The sequence below is a fragment of the Rana temporaria genome, chromosome 3 (genome assembly GCF_905171775.1).
Source record: "Rana temporaria chromosome 3, aRanTem1.1, whole genome shotgun sequence".
In the NCBI taxonomy this organism is placed as follows: Eukaryota; Metazoa; Chordata; class Amphibia; order Anura; family Ranidae; genus Rana; species Rana temporaria.
In genome coordinates, this window is record NC_053491.1 from 391,697,180 (window position 1) to 391,715,570 (window position 18,391).

Sequence of the window (18,391 nt, forward strand, 5' to 3'; positions counted from 1 at the left end):
CGTTCAGCGCCCCCTGTGGTTAACTCCCAAACTGCAACTGTCATTTTCACAATAAAGAATGCAATTTAAATGCATTTTTTGCTGTGAAAATGACAATGGTCCCAAAAATGTGTCAAAATTGTCTGAAGTGTCCGCCATAATGTCGCAGTCACGAAAAAATCGATGATCGCCGCCATTAGTAGTAAAAAAAAAAAAATTTATAAAAATGCAATAAAAATATCCCCTATTTTGTAAACGCTATAAATTTTGCGCAAACCAATCGATAAGCGCTTATTGCGATTTTTTTTACCAAAAATAGGTAGAAGAATACGTATCGGCCTAAACTGAGGAAAAAAAAAAATTTATATATGTTTTTGGGGGATATTTATTACAGCAAAAAGTAAAAAATATTGAATTTTTTTCAAAATTGTCGCTCTATTTTTGTTTATAGCGCAAAAAATAAAAACCGCAGAGGTGATCAAATACCACCAAATGAAAGCTCTATTTGTGGGGAAAAAAGGACGTAAATTTTGTTTGGGAGCCACGTCGCACGAGCGCGCAATTGTCTGTTAAAGCGACGCAGTCCTGAATTGTAAAAACGCCTTTGGGCATTTAGCAGCATATTGGTCCGGGGCTTAAGTGGTTAAACAGCAGTAAAGCGCCACTAAAACAAGCAACACTTTACTGCTAAGGGCTGGCGCTTTCAATATGACAGAAGCCAAAGTATAACTAAAAGCAAAGCTTTTTTAAGTTAGGAGGATAGAGTGGAGAGGGATTAGAACACCAGGCAGGTTTTTATTGCAATCTGTGGTCCTCGTTAGGTTGATTTAGCCTCTCTATGTGTCCCATTTTCTGTTATCATTGAGAGTGAAAGAGAAAGAATATCCCAAATTTTGGGTTGTCACAGGAACTAGACTAGAGTGGGAATCTTCCAATGGGAACACACGTTTCGGTGACAACCAGTGATTGCCTCACTTTGGAGGGGTTTCTTCTCACCTCTTGTCGTGGCAGGAAGTGAAGAGAAATCTCCCCATTGTGTCACAGATGGGTAAAAAAGCCTGACATGGGTTATAACCCTCCCTACTCTATCCAAAATTGGAAAAAGTTTTGCCTTTGTACTTTAAATATAATTAAAACCAAAGCAACAATTTAATATATTGCAGCTTGACAATTCTTAAATGTGGTGACTGCATTCATTTTCTTTTTTAAGCTTTCTTCCTATTATTTTCACCTGGTGATATGACCAGTAACACACTTCATGTCTTAGATTACATCTACATACATGGATTAAAAAAAAAAAAAAAAACATGTCATACTTACCTGCTCTGTGTAGTGGCCCTGATCCTACTCTTCTCGGGTCCCTCACTGGCGCTTCTTGCTCCTCCCCTTGACCAGCACCCCAAATAACAATCCACTTACAATGGGGGCACTGGTATGTACTTGCTTCCGAGCCCTGCTCTATGCATGCATAAGACACAAAGAGCCGCGGCTCAGCCCCCCTCCCCTACCTCATTGGCTCACTGGCTCTGATTGACAGAAGTGTGAGCCAATAGCTCTCGCTGCTGTCTAAGCCAGTGTTTCTCAACTCCAGTCCTCGAGGCGCCCCAACAGGTCATGTTTTCAGGATTTCCTTCAGATGAAATGGCTGTGGTAATTACCAAGGCAGTGAAACTGATCAAATCACCTGTGCAAAATAATGGAAAGCCTGAAAACATGACCTGTTGGGGCGCCTTGAGGACTGGAGTTGAGAAACACTGGTCTAAGCCAATGAGGAGAGGGAGTCCCGGGACAGCCGAGGCTCTCGTGCACATTGCTGGATAGAGGGGGGCTCAGGTGAGTATTAGGTGGGCTGTGGGGGGGAACAGCAAGCTTAAGGTATTTTATCTTCACGCATAGAATGCATGACTGTAACAAATCTTCAGCCTTTACAACCACTTTAAGGCCCCTTTTACACAGGTTTTTCGATCAGGTCCACCTGTCAGTTTTTCAGGTGGACCTGATCAGACACTTCATTCACCTCCTATGATGCGGCGGATTTCAGTAGTGACATGTCCGTTGACATCCACTGATATCCAAACCAATCGTGTCTGTGAAATCCAGACGGATGGTGACCCTATTTTCCATTCCTCTGGAGGATCGGATGAAAACGGACAGGCAGTCAGTTTTCATCCGATCTCCCCATAGAGGAGAGCGTGGCCCTGACAGGTCTGTCTCTGCACAGTGACCTGTCATCCTCCTGCCCAGAGGTGATCAGCAGAGCGATTCCCCACTAAGCAAAGCGGAATCCACTGGTGGACCACCCGTATGAAAGGACCCTTATGCCCTGTACACACAATCGCAAATTCTGACAGCAAAAGTCCGATGTGAGCTTCTGAATGGAAATTCCAACCATGTGATCAGACTTTTGCTGTCGGAATTTCTGCCAACAAAAGATTGAGAGCTGGTTCCCAAATTTTACGACTGCTCGTCCGTAGTGTTGTACGCCACCGCATTCTTGACGGACGAAAGTTCAGAGAACTTTTGTGTGAACGTGTGTATGCAAGCCAAGCTTGAGCGGAATTCCGTCGGAAAAAACATCCAAAGTTTTTACGACGGAAAATCCAATGGTGTGTATGCGGCATTAGGCTATTTTCACACGGCATGTGTTCAGTCATGTTTTATGAATACAGATTCAGGTTACATCAGTTTACATCCATTTTTGCATCTTTGTTTTAGGTTGTTGTAGAGAGGTGGCAAAAGAATAAACCAAAAAATGCTTTCTTGCCTAAAAACGGACATAAACATAACATCCATTCAGATCCTTCTAAACAGAAAAGAACACAGCCTTATGCCGCGTACACACGTTCGTTTTTCGGGATGTAAAAAATTACATTTTTAATGGTCTAGAAAAAACAGCGCTTTTTTCAACCCGATCGTTAACCCGGCCTTGCCTACACACGATCGTGAAATAAAAAAAAAAGTCTAGCAAAGCGCGGTGACGTACAACACGTACGACGGCACTATGAAGGGGAAGTTCCATTCGGATGGTGCCACCCTTGGGGCTGCTTTTGCTGATTTCATGTTAGTAAAAGACGATTTGCGCTTTTCAGTCTGTTACAGCGTGATGAATGTGCTATCTCCATTACGTTTTACCAGAAAGAGCTCTCCCGTCTCCTAACTTGCTTCTGGGCATGCACGTTTTTTTTCACGTCGTTAAAGCCCACACACGACCATTTTTTACTACGTTAAAAACGATGTGAAAAAATTAGAGCATGTTCTAAATTTTTAATGGCCATTTTTTACATCGTGAAAAATGCTCTGGAGCCCACACACGATCGTTTTCAATGACATTAAAAAAAAGATTAATTTTTTACAGCCCGAAACACTGAAGCTGATAAACTGCAGTTTATTGGCGTTTTGGGCTTTTTTTAAAAAGCCCATAAACTGAACTCTATGTTAGCCTATGTGCCCATGCACACATGGGCGTTTTTTAGTGTTAATGAGCTTTGGAGTTTATTGGCTTTTTTCTGAACGCCCGAAAATTGCGTTTAAAGTGCCGTTTTTCGGCAGGAAAAAACGATAAGAAACGCAAATCGCCGAAAAACGCTAAAAAGGCTAAAAACCGCTACACTGAAAAAACACTATTAAACGCTATTGCAAAAACGCTAAAAAAGGTTGAAAGGCTCCCTGCAAAGCTACTGGCGTTTTTTTATAGCTTTTTTTAGCTTCAGTGTGCATGGAGCCTTAATCTGTTAAAAAAAAAAACAGACCAGAATAGACACTTATGTAGTGGGATATTAACCACTTGCTCTCTGGAAGATTTACCCCCCTTCATGACCAGGCCATTTTTTTGCGATACGGCACTGCGTTACTTTAACTGACAATTGTGCGGTCATGCAACGCTGTACCCAAATAAAATTTATGTCAGAGCTTTCTTTTGGTGGTGTTTGATCACCACTGTGTTTTTTATTTTTTTGTTTATATCCAATAAACATATCCAATAAAAAAAAATAAAAAAACATTTAGTCATTAATTTAGGCCAAATATGTATTCTGCTACATATTTCCGGTAAAAAAAAATCCCAATAAGTATATATTGACTGGTTGTGCAAAAGTTACAGGGCCAGATTCATGTAGATCAGCGGATCTTTAGATCCGCCAGATCTACCTGTTTTACGATCCGCCGGTGCAATTTAGCGAGGCTAGTGCATGATTCATAAAGCACTTACCTCGCAAATTGCACCATCGGATCCTAACTCCCCCCGGCGGAATGCAAATTCCGCGGCTAGGGGGAGTGTACAATTTAAATCAGGCGCGCTCCCGCGCCGATTTAACTGCGCATGCGCCGCCGGCGAAAAAGCCCAGTGCGCATGCTCCAAATGACGTCGCTAGGACGTCATTGTTTTCGGCGGCTAGGTTACTTACGGCCATCCGTATTCCCGACGTACTTACGCAAGCGACGTAACAAATTTAAAACTCGGCGCGGGAACGTCGGCCATACTTAACATTAGCTACCCCTCATATTAGCAGGGGTAGCTATCCGCCGGAAAAAGCCGAACGCAAACGACGTTGAAAAAGAGCGACGGGCGGGCGTACGGACGTGAATCGGCGGTTCTCCTCATTTGCATATGCGACGTGTAAAAAAAAGCGACGACACCTAGCGGCCGGCGGGAGATTACAGCCTAAGATTCGACTGGTGTAAGTCACTTGCACCAGTCGGATCTAAGGGAGATCTATGCGGAACTGATTCTTATGAATCAGTCGCATAGCTCCGACCGTGGGATCTCACAGATCCGACCGTCGGCTCTCACAGATACGACGGCGGATCAGGAGATCCGCCGTCGTATCTCTTGATGAATCTGCCCCACAGTGTCTACAAACTATGGTATATATACTGGTATTTTTATTTCTTTCTTTTTTTTTATACTAGTAATGGCGGCGATCTGCGATTTATAGCAGGACTGCGATCTTGCGGTGGACAATCAGACACTAACTAACACTTTGTGGGAACCAGTAACACTAATACAGTGGACAGTGCTAAACATATGCACTGTCCCTGTATTAATGGCTAGGAAGGGGTTAAACATACAGGGCAATCAAAGGGTTAAATGTGTGCCTAACCTATGTTTGTGCGTACTGTGCATGCTGTTTTTACTTAGGGATGTAATGGATTTTCTTTCCTTGCTTTGCAGGGAAAGAAACTCATCACTTCCCCCTGTCAGGACAGAGCTCTGCATTGTTTACATACAAAGAGCTCCATCCAGCCTCTCTCCTCGACTATCAGACGGTGCTGGAAGATATCCATTGGCCAGCACCCACTGATTGGCTCCTGCTGTGACATAGATACGTATATATGTATGTATATATACATGATTCTGCACAGCACGGCTGCCCTGTAGCAGTAAATCTGCTATGGGGCAGTCGGCAAGTGGTTAACTGATGATCACTGTTTACATCCACCCTCCTATAAACATACATTGTGGTTCAGTCTGGAAAACTGCCTGACTGATTCAGACTGAACGCCCTTGGGAAAAAAGCTGTAACAAAATAAAGATGAACTCCAGCTAACACTTTTCAAGCTGTTACAGCAACAGTTTTTTTCCTCCTTTTTGGGATAAAAGTTTTACATAGATGAACAAAAGTTGACCATTGTAAGCACCCCTGTCAGTGGTAAATGGTTTTACTCAATCCGCTATATGCCACTTTGTGTGGACAGCTTGGCCTGTTAAAGTTAGTTGAAATATAACAGACTTACTGGCCAGATCACCAGGTAAAATAAAGAAAAAATAAAATGAATGCAACTTCCGCATTTAAGAGTTGGTATAATAAATCCCAGTGTACACCTGGATTAGGCCAGCTGTGTGTAGACAGGTTATTGGTATAGAATTAGTGATGTTATTGTGGTGTTATCTGTATTTATACACTGGGAAGCCGTTTGCACAGGAAGATGAGTCATTGTATTGAGGAATTCCTGAGGGTGGCCTGTGTACTTCCCTGTGCAGGTACAGGACGTGCACACATGCACACAGCACCATAACATTCTCATAGGGAACATGCAGGATCATATTCAGTCTTATGAAATATTTGCTATATATACATTTTCTATACGCCCAGGCTGTGGTGGATGGAGGGGCGGAGCCTGTATACATGGATCCCTGGCTTCCAAAACAGATAGTCCCTCTTCTGTCAACACAAATCCCCTTGTCCTAGCTTCTGCCGCACTTAAAGCGGAGGTTCACCTGAGATTTTTTTTTTAAAAGCCAGCAGCTACAAATACAGCAGCTGCTGCTGCTCGGCTCTCGGCTTCCCCCGCGGCCATCCTCCGTAAGGGAATCGGGAAGTGAAGTGCTGCGGCTTCACTGCCCGGATCCCTACTGCGCATGCGCGAGTCGCACTGCGCCGTTCTCACTGGTCCCCGATGTGTTCTGGGAGATGTGTGCTTCCCAGAACACACCGGGGGGGGGGGGGGGGGTGGGGGTTGTGATGAGGAGGGGCGGGAGTCTATACCAGCAAGTGGTGCAAATACATGTTTTATACAGGTATCTGCACCCCCTCCCCCCTGAAAGGTGTCAAATGTGACACCGGAGGAGGGAGGGTTCCGAAAAGCGGAGGTTCACTTTTGGGTGAACCTCCGCTTTAAAGAGACCCTGTCACCAGACCATTCAGTTAATCAGCAATGTTCTCATTGTAGCAGTACCCCCGTAGGGGGCGCTAAGTGATGTGGCCCACCTGTCACCCTGCCCAGCCCGGCATTCACTTTGGAGACAATGAACAGTCCATATGTTTGTTTTGTTATTGTATTGATTTGAACTTGGATAGGGATGGGATGCCCAATAGAACAAGCGATTGGTTGATTGAATGGTTAATCAGTTGGGACAACTATACACACTTTACAGCTCCAGTCTCCTCCAGCACAACACTTTACTTCCAGGCACAGGCTGGCACAAGGTTAGGCCCAACACTGACTCAGTCAAGCCCTATAAATTTTGCAGGCAGGGACCGCAAGGTCCCCTTTTATGTAGCAAAAGAATAGGAAGTCTTTGTGTGCTAGCTAACCTATGGTGGACTACTGCTCCCATTAATTCCTCTTCAAGCCCTGCCAGCCCTCTTGGCTGCAGCTGCCGAACTCCACTGCCCGTGACATTGCAACCCCTAACTGGCTCCACACCCAGGTCTGACTGTTTACTCCCAGTTCTCTATGGCATGCCTCTCCAGTCCTCCCGATAGCACATGTTACTCACCAGCCCTCCTGGCTGCACACACTGGTGCTTCCCTCCTGAAGACTTGCCTGGCAGTACTAGCTGCCGCTGTCCTCTCTCTGACTCCTCTCTGTGACTCCTGTCCAGATCTTTCATGTGTCCTTGAAGGGATCTGTCCTGCACCCGAGTTCTAGGCCCAAAGTCACCCCGCTCCAGAATGGGGAGCGCCCCCAAAGGCCCCGACAGCCTAGTACTCCATCCTCAGTTCTTCCACCTGACAACTTCTCCCCAGCTAGGCTGACTCTGGGTATATCAAGGAGGCCTGCCCCCTGCCAATCCTAGTTGGGGATTGGTCAGGGCTCCCTGAGACACCCCAACAGCTCCACCTTTCTTTCCCGCCTCTCTTACAGAATCCTCTAGAAGGAAAAGGGAGGTGACATTGAAGTGATGCTGTCTGTGAGTCACCAGCCTACTCTGAGCCACTCCCAGCCCACACAGATCAAAACAAACAGGCCTAGCTTCCAGCTAGGCCTGCTTAAATTTACCTGCATTTCCCCAAAAATCTCAACTCTAGCACCTACCTAAGTAGAGAGTGCTACATCATAAAATTATATCTGTATTGCATATATTTTAGTCATGTTCTCTAGCTGTAAAAGCCTCCCTTGCATAGACATCCAAAAGCCCTGAGACTGAAAGCCACCATAGTGGATGTGATATAAGCAGACTCAGAGATGTCATTCAAGTCACACTCTATAGTATTTCTCTTCGATAAAAAGTTATTTAGGAAAGTTAGAGGAGCTGGACCAGAACGGACAGACATTAGACACTCCCAGAAGTGGGTATATTGGGCGCTATGGGATTTACTTTTTCTCAATAAGTCAAATGTACTAGCAAGTTTACATTGAAAATATATAAATGTTTATGGAAATAAAAAACACTGAATGTGAGCTTTTAAGATATTGGGGTTTTCTGTGCCTTTATCTGTAGTTAGTGACAGGGTCTCTTTAGCACCAGGAAAAACCATGACATTGACTTTGCAGAGAATACTGGGCTTTCTATTGATCCCTGATTAAGTTTTTAGATTCTACTAGTTTGCTGTTTTTTTATGATATTTTATACAGTATTATTATACTTTCTACAGTATATCTATGTTAGATTTTAGCTCTAATGGATGTCCCTGTAGAACAGCTGCTGAGATAACAGGACAACTTGTGTCAAGTGATCATTTCCATCTCTGAAACCCTTATGTTCACTTTAATATATTTATTAATACTTACAGTGAATATTTCTTACTTGGTTGAGACAGTATAGGCAGGTATAGATCATCTTTAAAGTGTATTTCAGGGCAAGAAGGAACAAAAAAAAACATATGCAGTACATCATCTATATGCAGTGTTCCCATATCTATATACACCTACAGTATATACACGTTATAACTTATATCTTATATATACACTTTATAACTTATATCTTATATATACACTTTATAAACCATAAAAAAACAGTAGATCCTGCCAGAAATCTGGTACACATCTACATTACTGTAGGGAGTTGACATCTACTGCAATTAAATCTGAAGCAATGCTGTCAGCCCTACTTTCCTGCTGGACTACAGAACATCTCTAACGCTCATCATCCCTATATTATAAGGCCCCATACACACGATAGAATCCATCCGCAGATAAATCCCAGCAAATGGGTTTCTGCGGATAGATTCTATGGTGTGTACACGCCAGCGGATCTCTTTCCGCGGAGAAATCTCCTCTGGAATGGATTCCAGCAGATCGAATATTTGTTGTGCTGCACAACGAATCCATCTGCTGGAATCCATTCCAACGGATGGATCCGCTCGTCTGTACAGACTTACCGGATCCATCCGTCCAAAGGGATTCCCCGCACGCGTCGTAATGATTTGACGCATGCGTGGAATTCCTTATATGACAGCGTCGCGCCCGTCGCCGCGTCATAATCGCGGCGACGGCGCGACACGTCATCGCCAGAGGATTTCCGCGCGGATTTCAATGGGATGGTGTGTACACTCCATCCCATCGAAATCAGCGGATATCTTTGAGAGGATTTATCCGTGGAAACGGTCCGCTGGACCGTATTCGCGGATAAATTCTCCCGTGTGTATGGGGCCTTAGAGGGGTGTGTTCTCTAGTCCAAGAGGAGAGAACTTGGCTGGACTGACATCATTAATTGGTGCTTCAGTTGCGAAGAGCCAATGTTGTCAGCTCATTACAGAACGAATAGGAGCTCACTGGATTTCTGGGAAAAAAATCATTTTTACAGAATATTTAAGGAGACAAAACCAGGGAATGTTCATATATTGTACTATACATAGAATACATTTTTTTTAAATATTAGCACACATTGATGGATTGCATTTGCATAAGCATGTTGCAAACTGGTTCAAGCGCAACTGTGCATATTGAGTCCATAATAAAACAAAATACATAAACAGGAGTTAGTTTCAGAAAAAAAAACACATAAAATGATAAGTTTACAGGTTACTAAAGTGATAGTAAAAGATAAAAATTTTTGTCTTAAAACTAATTTGTTTTTATACTTACCTACTCTGTTCAAGAATATTGCACAGAGCGGTCCCTTACCCCCTCTTTGTAAGTCCCCCACTAGCACTGTCCGCTCCTCCTTCCTCTGAGTGCTTCCTTAGCATGTTGTGCGCTGTGGGGCACCTGTGTGCACGTGCCCCCGATGTGGGCTGTGTCTATTCATAGACACACAGCACCGGTAAGCCACACCCCCACTCCCTTTTCACAGGAGTTTGACTGACAACAGTAGGAGCCTATTACTCCCACTGCTCCCAGTGTCTCAGTCCAGGATAGCACTGGAGTGGTAAAAGGAGTCAGGTAAGTGTTTGAGGTGGGGGGAAGTTTTTTTATAGGTAGTGGGGCTTTTTCTAGCTTAAAAAGTAAGTAAACCCTCATAGGTTTTACTTCCTCTTTTTTCCTCGAAAGGTAAAGCATAATGGGCTACTATGCATCGCATAGTAGCCCATTATATATCACTTACCTTAAACCGAAGCATAATGGGCTACTATGCATCGCATAGTAGCCCATTATATGTCACTTACCTTAAACCGAAGCATAATGGGCTACTATGCATCGCATAGTAGCCCATTATATGTCACTTACCTTAAACCGAAGCATAATGGGCTACTATGCATCGCATAGTAGCCCATTATATGTCACTAACCTTAAACCGAAGCATAATGGGCTACTATGCATCGCATAGTAGCCCATTATATGTCACTTACCTTAAACCGAAGCCTGCAATGTCATCGCTGTCCCCTCTTCCACAAAGCATCCATCTTCCTTACGGGTATCGTGGCTTCAGTGCTTTGATTGGCTGAAGCCACGATGACGCCACTCCCGTGCATGCTCGCAGAAGCCGCCAGTCACGGCACAATATCCTTTAGAAATGGCACGCTTGCCATCTCTAAAGGAGTCTAAAGTGTGCCTGCGCTGTTGTCTACGGCACATGCGCCATAAACCGTGAATGTTTGGTAGATATTTCAATCACCTACAGGTAAGCCTTACTCTAGGCCAGGCGTGCCCAACCAGTGGCCCGGGGCCACATGTGGCCCGCGGAGCCCTTTGATGTGGCCCGCGACCTCCTGCTCTGGGATGGACTAGAATAGAATGCTGTTATTAAAGGTCAGTTTATTACTAAAATCACAGTGTATATATGGGAATATCTGTTCTGCAGTGGTTACCGGGCTGCTTTCAAACTGACCCACTGATGCAGTGCAGCGCACCTGCGGGTTACCTGAACTGAGCCATAGACTTCTGTTGATAACTGCGAGTTTGGTAAGGTTTCTGAAAGTGCACCGAACCTGCAGAATATAATAGAAGTCTATTGCAAAGTGCAGGAAAGCCAAATGTACACTGCGTTGCACCCACGGCGTGGGTAAAACGCAACGCATCAGTATGAAAGCAGCCTTGAGCCCCTTTCACACGAGCAGTCCGACCCAATTGGACCCTTCATTCACCTCTCAGGAGTGGCAGATGTAAACCAACTTGTGTCCTTCCTCCAATCCAATCCTTTAAAAAAATAAAATAAAGGAGTATAGTGGGTTGTGTCCGTATCCACTCTGCATATGCAGAGCGGACACGGACCTCCAATCCGCCCACTCAGCTCAATTTGGCCCGCGACCGGTTACCAAGTCGCTTAAGTGGCCCTTGTGCTTTAAAAGGTTGGGCACCCCTGCTCTAGGCTTACCTTGTAGGTAAAAGTGGTTGTAATGCACTTTAATGCAGGGAATACAGTAAGGTAAAGGTGTCTTTAGAACCAGTTTAATTTTTATACATACCTCCACCTTTTCTGTAAGCCCCCTTCCCTTTTCAAAGCTTTTTGTTGGCCAATTTTACTGTCTAGTAAGGGTCAGAAGTTGCCACCTTTCCTGTAAAAGTCGAGCTTGTCCTTGCTCCAACCCCAAAGCTCCCTTATGGTCCTTTAAAGGGATAGTCAACCTTACTGACCACTAGGAGTTGGAAGTCGCCACTTTTCCGGTAAAAGCCCATTTGTGACTCCTATCCTTTCAATAGATTCATTTATGGGATGGGCAACCTTTGGAGTCCAAACTATTCACATTTACAGCATAGCTTTAAAATGTGTGAACCTGTGTACCCAAAAACCTAAACAACGGTACTTGCTAAATGCTATAATGGTGAGCAAATCTTCTCTAGTCATAGGGAGCCCCCAAATCTGGGTACACAGGCCATACTTATGGCTTATTGTCCCTAAATCCAATGCCAGTGCTTCTCTGTTGTATTCTTATAAAAAAGTCTTCCGTCCAAAGATTGAAACGGCTGGCTCCGGAATACCACATTTGTTTGCCTATCCTTGGTCCCGTGTCTGTAGGGACCTTTACATACCAGATCCAATTAGAACTGTCTATAGAAATGTGAACCCACCTTTTTAAATCACCAACGTGGCAAGTCAGGAGTTTCTTTCTTGAAGTCAGTTATCAGGTCAGCTTGGTGTAACACAAGAGGGGACTGACATGTTAGGGCTGGAAAAACCTGCAAAATTAGAAAGGTTTAATTAGGGCTTTGTCACACTATTGCATGGAAAATGCACATATTATAGATGGGGAGGTTTAATGCAGGGCTCGACAAATCCCGGGCGCCAGGTCGCCATGGCGACTAGAAATAGGGTCCTGGCGACTTGGCTTGGAAGGGGGGGCAAAAAAAAAGTGAGCTTTTGTGAGCTGGCGCCATCTGGTGGTGAGCCGTTGATATTACAAGTTATTACCACCAGATGTGTAAGCTGGCGCCATCTGGTGGTGGCCGTTGGTATTACAAGTTAAGCATTACAAGTTAAACAGCAATTCTAATGACATTTTTCACTATTTTCACTGCCATCTTCTTCCCTCTAATTAAAACCCCCAAACATTATATATATTTTTTATCCTAACACCCTAGAGAATAAAATGGCGATCGTTGCAATACTTTCTGTCACGCCGTATTTGCGCAGCGGTCTTACAAGCGCACTTTTTTGGGAAAAAATTACACTTTTTTTTATTAAAAAATAAGACAACAGTAAAGTTATCCCCATTTTGTTTAATAATATGAAAGATAATGTTACGCCGAGTAAATTGATACCCAACATGTCACGCTTCAAAATTACGTCCGCTCGTGGAATGGCGACAAACTTTTACCCTTTAAAATCTCCATAGGCGACGTTTAAAAAATTCTACAGGTTGCATGTTTTGAGTTACAGAGGAGGTCTAGGGCTAGAATTATTGCTCTCGCTCTACCAATCGCGGCGATACCTCACATGTGTGGTTTGAACACCGTTTACATATGCAGGCGCTGCTCACGTATGTGTTCGCTTCTGCGCGCAAGCTCGTCGGGACGGGGCGCGTTTTCTGGCTCCTAACTTTTTTAGCTGGCTCCTAGATTCCAAGCAAATTTGTCAACCCCTGGTTTAATGTGTTTTACAGGTGCATTAAATTTCTGATTTCCAAGGACAAACTGCATGTTAGGCATTCAGGGATTGTTTCATGGCTGCTCCATTCAAATGTGCAAATCAGGATATACATACATGTGTAGACAGCTTGTGAAGAATAATAAGCAAATGTCCCCGATCATTATTTTTTTTTAAAAAAGCACTTTTTTTCTCAGTTTAGGCTGATATGTATTCTTCTACATATTTTTGGTAAAAAAATCGCAATAAGCGTATATATTGATTGGTTTGCGCAAAAGTTATAGCGTCTACAAAATAAGGGATAGTTTTATGGCATTTTTATTATTATTATTTATTTTACTAGTAATGGCAGTGATCTGCGATTTTTATTGTGACTTCGACTTTATGGCGGACACATCGGACATGTTTGACACATTTTTAGGAGTACTGTCATTTTTACAGCGATCAGTGCTATAAAAATGCATTACTGTAAAAACGACACTGGTAGTGAAGGAGTTAACCACTAGGTAGCGCTGAAGGTAAATTGTGTCCTAGGGAGTGGGCAGCAAATTTAAAGGGATGTACAGGTACGCTCATTTGCCTGCCCATGCCATTGTATCGACATATATGTGTGTGCGGCGGTCGGCAAGTGGTTAAAAGATCTACTTCCTCCATTCATAGATCACAGTTCATTTATAGAAGCTGTCGAAATGTCTTCTATGAATGGAGGAACCAGACAGAAAGGACCTGCATTGTAAGGCACTCCTGATGTGAGCTTGCAACAGCCCTTCAGTTCCCCATTTCTCCTCCCGGCCAATCAGGAAGCGGGTCTTGAGACCCCATTGGCTGTGAGGAGAAGCGACAGCTGGGACACGGAGGAGACGGAGGGGGGAATGGGCCAGAGAGTGACCAAGCGAGCCAGCGACCGGGGTGGGGGTAAGGTGTGTGGTGGAGGGCTCGAGCGACGGGTGGGGGGTTAGTGTGGGGTGGTGGGCTGGTGCGACAGGGGGAAGGGGATGCCTAGGGTCAGGTCTATCTGCCGCCCCCCAACCAATGAAGCATCAACCGCCACTAGCGCAAACCCATGGTTACTTGGAAGCGTTCAACTTGCTGCACCCCCTCCCACTGAGATGAACAGAGCCTGCGATATCTAGCAGGCTCTAACTCTGTTGCACCAGCTAATTTCAATGGCCACTCCATAAGTTCAGGAGAGTTCAGAGAAAATAATGCTGCGGAATATTAGACAACATGAACAGTTTTGGTCACATTTATAAAGTAGTGAATACATTTCACCAAAAATTCACTAGTGGTGAATCCACCACTTCATTTAACTCATTTAAAACACATGCCCACGGAGGATTCACCTCTAGTGAATGTTTGGTGACTGTCAAATATACTGCTTTGGAGATATGCCCCAATACACAAGGCCTACCGATGGGCCACACTATCAGTCAAAGCATGATTCATGTCGTTGCGCTGACGGTCAGACAGGAATAAAATACGCCATGATTACAAATCATTAGTTAAACAAAGGCCTCACTTTCCTTGCTGTTTACGATCAATAAACGTAATAATCTTATATCTTGTAGTCCTGCAGAATTCGTCATTCACATTTACGGATCATGAAGCAGATCTTCCCCGAGACAATAAACAGCCAAAAGAATACAGCGACCAACTCCCAACGGGAGATAAAAACAACAGAGCAGTGATTAAATGTAATAAATCATGGAGCAGGGAGGAAGTGTACACGCTAATGAAAATAGAAAAGGTCCTACCACCTCATTCTGTGATATAAAGGGTAACACCGGGCAAACAGCTACACAGCTAAAACACGTAGATGGAAAATGTTTTTGCTGCCAAAAGGTTTGTAAAATAATGTTCTTCCACACAGGCTGTTCTATGGCCTCATTCACATGGATATTTTGAAATGCAAATCTGCTGTAGCATAAAAATACAAGTGTTTTTCTGTGCCCGGGGACCCACAGGTGGCACATAGCCAGCCATAGGAGTGAATGGCTGTATGCAGTAATCAGGTAAATGCTGATTCTTTGATGCATTGGCGCTCACTCACGCATTCTCATATGATATGTTCAGCAAATGGAAAACGTTCACGTTCTAGGAATATGTTTGTAGCACCCTCCTAGTGTAGGATGCTAAGTAAATTTAGTTTGGCTCCTTTCATAATCAAGGGAGCAGCTAAAATTTGTTCTAGTCTGTTCAGGGTTTCACGGGCTAGGAGTTTGATTGCTTCCCCCTGCCTCTGGAAAAAGCTTCCAGAGTTTAGAGTAGCAGATTCAAAACAACCAGATTGAATATTTATCAGGTTCCAACCAGTCCCTGGAGAGGAGTGTCCATAAGGGGGTGGGAATGATGATTAATAATCTGAGATACTGGAGAGCATGTTTCCTTCTCCCCAGGAGGGTTCCAGAGCCAGGAGGGGGCTGCTGCACTTACCTTGGACTGTAAAACTGCTCCAGAGGCTCCCTACCCCAATCTGTCCGACTGTCCCCTAATCTAATCATATGTAGATGATCCCTGAAAACCCTTCTCTTTAAAGAAGCTTATGCTGCTTAACTAATGCACTGTTTTACTTTCTCCATCAGATCATGCCCACAGCTATTACCTTTTGTATTAACCACTTAAGGACCCCTTCACGCCGATATACGTCGGCAGAATGGCGCGGCTGGGCACATCCATGTACCTGTACGTGGCCCTTTAAGCCCAGCCGTGGGGTCGCGCGCGAGCCGCCGGCGCGTGCACAAGACCCGGTCCGAAGCTCTGTGACTGCGCCCGCGGGACCCGCGGAGCCGATCGCCGCTGGTGTCCCGCGATCGGTCCTCCGGAGCTGAAGAACGGGGAGAGGTGTGTAAACACACCTTCCCTGTTCTTCATTGTGGCAGTGTCACGATCAATGACAATGACATGACACTTCCAGCCCCGCCCCTACAGTTAGAAACACATATGAGGTCACACTTGACCCCTTCAGCGCCCCCTAGTGGTTAACTCCCAAACTGCAATTGTCATTTTCACAGTAATCAATGCATTTGTATAGCATTTTTTGCTGTGAAAATAACAATGGTCCCAAAAATGTGTCAAAATTGTCCGATGTGTCGGCCATAATGTCGCGGTCACGGAAAAAATCGCTGATCGCCGCCATTAGTAATAAAAAAAAAAAATATTAATAAAAATGCAATTAAACTATCTCCTATTTTGTAAACGCTATAAATTTTGCGCAAACCAATCGATAAACGCTTATTGCGATTTTCTTTACCAAAAATAGGTAGAAGAATACGTATCGGCCTAAACTGAGAAAAAAAAATGTTTTATATCTTTTTTGGGGATATTTATTATAGCAAAAAGTAAAAAATATTGTTTTTTTTTTCAAAATTGTCGCTCTATTTTTGTTTATAGCGCAAAAAATAAAAACCGCAGGTGATCAAATACCACCAAAAGAAAGCTCTATTTGTGGGAAAAAAAGGACGCCAATTTTGTTTGGAAGCCACATCGCACGACCACGCAATTGTCAGTTAAAGCGACGCAGTGCCGAATCGCAAAAACTGGCCAGGTCCTTTACCTGCATAAAGGTCCGGGTCTTAAGTGGTTAATTGACCCTCCCTCCTAGATTGTAAGCTCTAGCGAGCCGGGCCCTCTGATTCCTTTGGTACAAAATTGTAATGTAAATGTAATGTCTGCCTTCATTTTGTTAAGCGCTGAGCATACTATTGGGGCTATTCTATATAAATCCTGTATAATAATAAATAATAATCATAAAAATAGAGGCCTCAGCAGTGACAGAGCTGAAGGGCCATGATGGACTCTGTGTGAAGCTATTTGCAGAACCTCACCACAGGGGACCATGTCCAGAAGAAGCTGGAAGATGGCAGCTTTCCTAGGGACTTGTGAGTAATGACTAAGATTTAATCCCTGTCTGACTTTTACTTAAGGAGTAGATTGTCCTCTGGTCACTAAGACCTGAGCGTTTGAAGTACCCCATGTCCTATTCCCCCTGCCTTGTTCGTTTTCTTTATGCAATAAACTACAAAACAGACAACCCTTAAGCCTGCCAAAGACGATTTTCTTTCCTGCAATCGCGGGTTAGTAAAATTGTATGTACATATCATCACAACTAATCTGTGCATCCAGGTGATTTATACTGAATTTTTCAGGACAAATTGGGCTTTCATTTGGTGATAAATGGTAATCGATATCTCCTAAAAAAATATTTTATCAAAGGAAAACTCTCCCAAAATAGTAAAACCCTTGCCCGGTGGTTGTAGGGGTCTGCGGGCGGGGGGCTTATCAGAATCTGGAAGACCCCTTTAACAAAGGGGACCCCCAGATCCTGCCCCCCCCCCTATGTGAATTGATAATGGGGTACATTGTGCCCCTACCATTTCACAAAGAAAGTGTAAATAGTTGTAAAAAAATACACACACACTGTGGAAAAAAGTCTTTTATTAAAAAAAAAAATCTAGCGGTGGTAATCCACTCTCGATCCCGGCTCCAACGATGTCGGTATCCAGCGACGGGTGATCTCCTCTCCGGTCCAGCGATGAGAAGATCGTCCGGGATCCAGAGCGCAGCATCGCCGGTCGCCTGTCTCTACCGGAGACAGCCCCGCGAATGACGCTGCTAAAGCTGGTGACACTTTTTTTTATATAGATGAGGCGGGGCCACCTGTCACGTGACCCCGTCCCCCTCTGACGCACTCTCTGCTACGTCACTGGGGAAGCCCAGGCTTCCCCCTTGCGTCAGAGGAGGCAGGGTCACGTGACGGGCGGCCCCGTCTCACCAATATAAGAAATGTCACTAGCTTCAGCAGCGTCATTCGCCAGTCTGTCTCCGGTGGAGACAGGCGGCCGGCGATGCTGCGCTCTGGATCCAGGACAATCTTCTCATCGCTGGACCGGAGAGGAGATCACCCGTCGCTGGATACCGACAACGTTGGAGCAGGGAGCCGGGACGGAGAGTGGATTACCACCGCTTGATTATTATTTTTTTTTTAATAAAGGACTTTTTTCCACGGTGTGTGTGTTTTTTTACAACTATTTACACTTCCTTAGTGAAATGGTAGGGGTACCCCATTACCAATTCACATAGGGGGGCAGGATCTGGGGGTCCCCTTTGTTAAAGGGGTCTTCCAGATTCTGATAAGCCCCCCGCCCACAGACCCCCACAACCACCGGGCAAGGGTTGTGGGGATGAGGCCCTTGTCCCCATCAACATGGGGACATCCTCCCCATGTTGAGGGCATGTGGCCTGGTACGGTTCAGGTAGGGGGGGGCGCTCTCTGTCCCCCCCTCT

The 18,391-nt window shown here is 44.5% G+C and overlaps 1 protein-coding gene across 3 annotated transcripts in view; it reads right to left on the reverse strand.

Annotated features, from left to right (window-relative positions):
* The window catches only part of PRR5 (proline rich 5), a 191,555-nt gene that overhangs the window by 114,444 nt on the left and 58,720 nt on the right, over nt 1–18,391 (reverse strand). For all 3 annotated transcript variants that reach the window (XM_040345811.1, XM_040345809.1, XM_040345810.1), the window contains exon 2: nt 12,094–12,201. The gene's annotated coding sequence lies outside the window, so the exon portion shown is untranslated. The remainder of the gene's footprint in view (nt 1–12,093; nt 12,202–18,391) is intronic.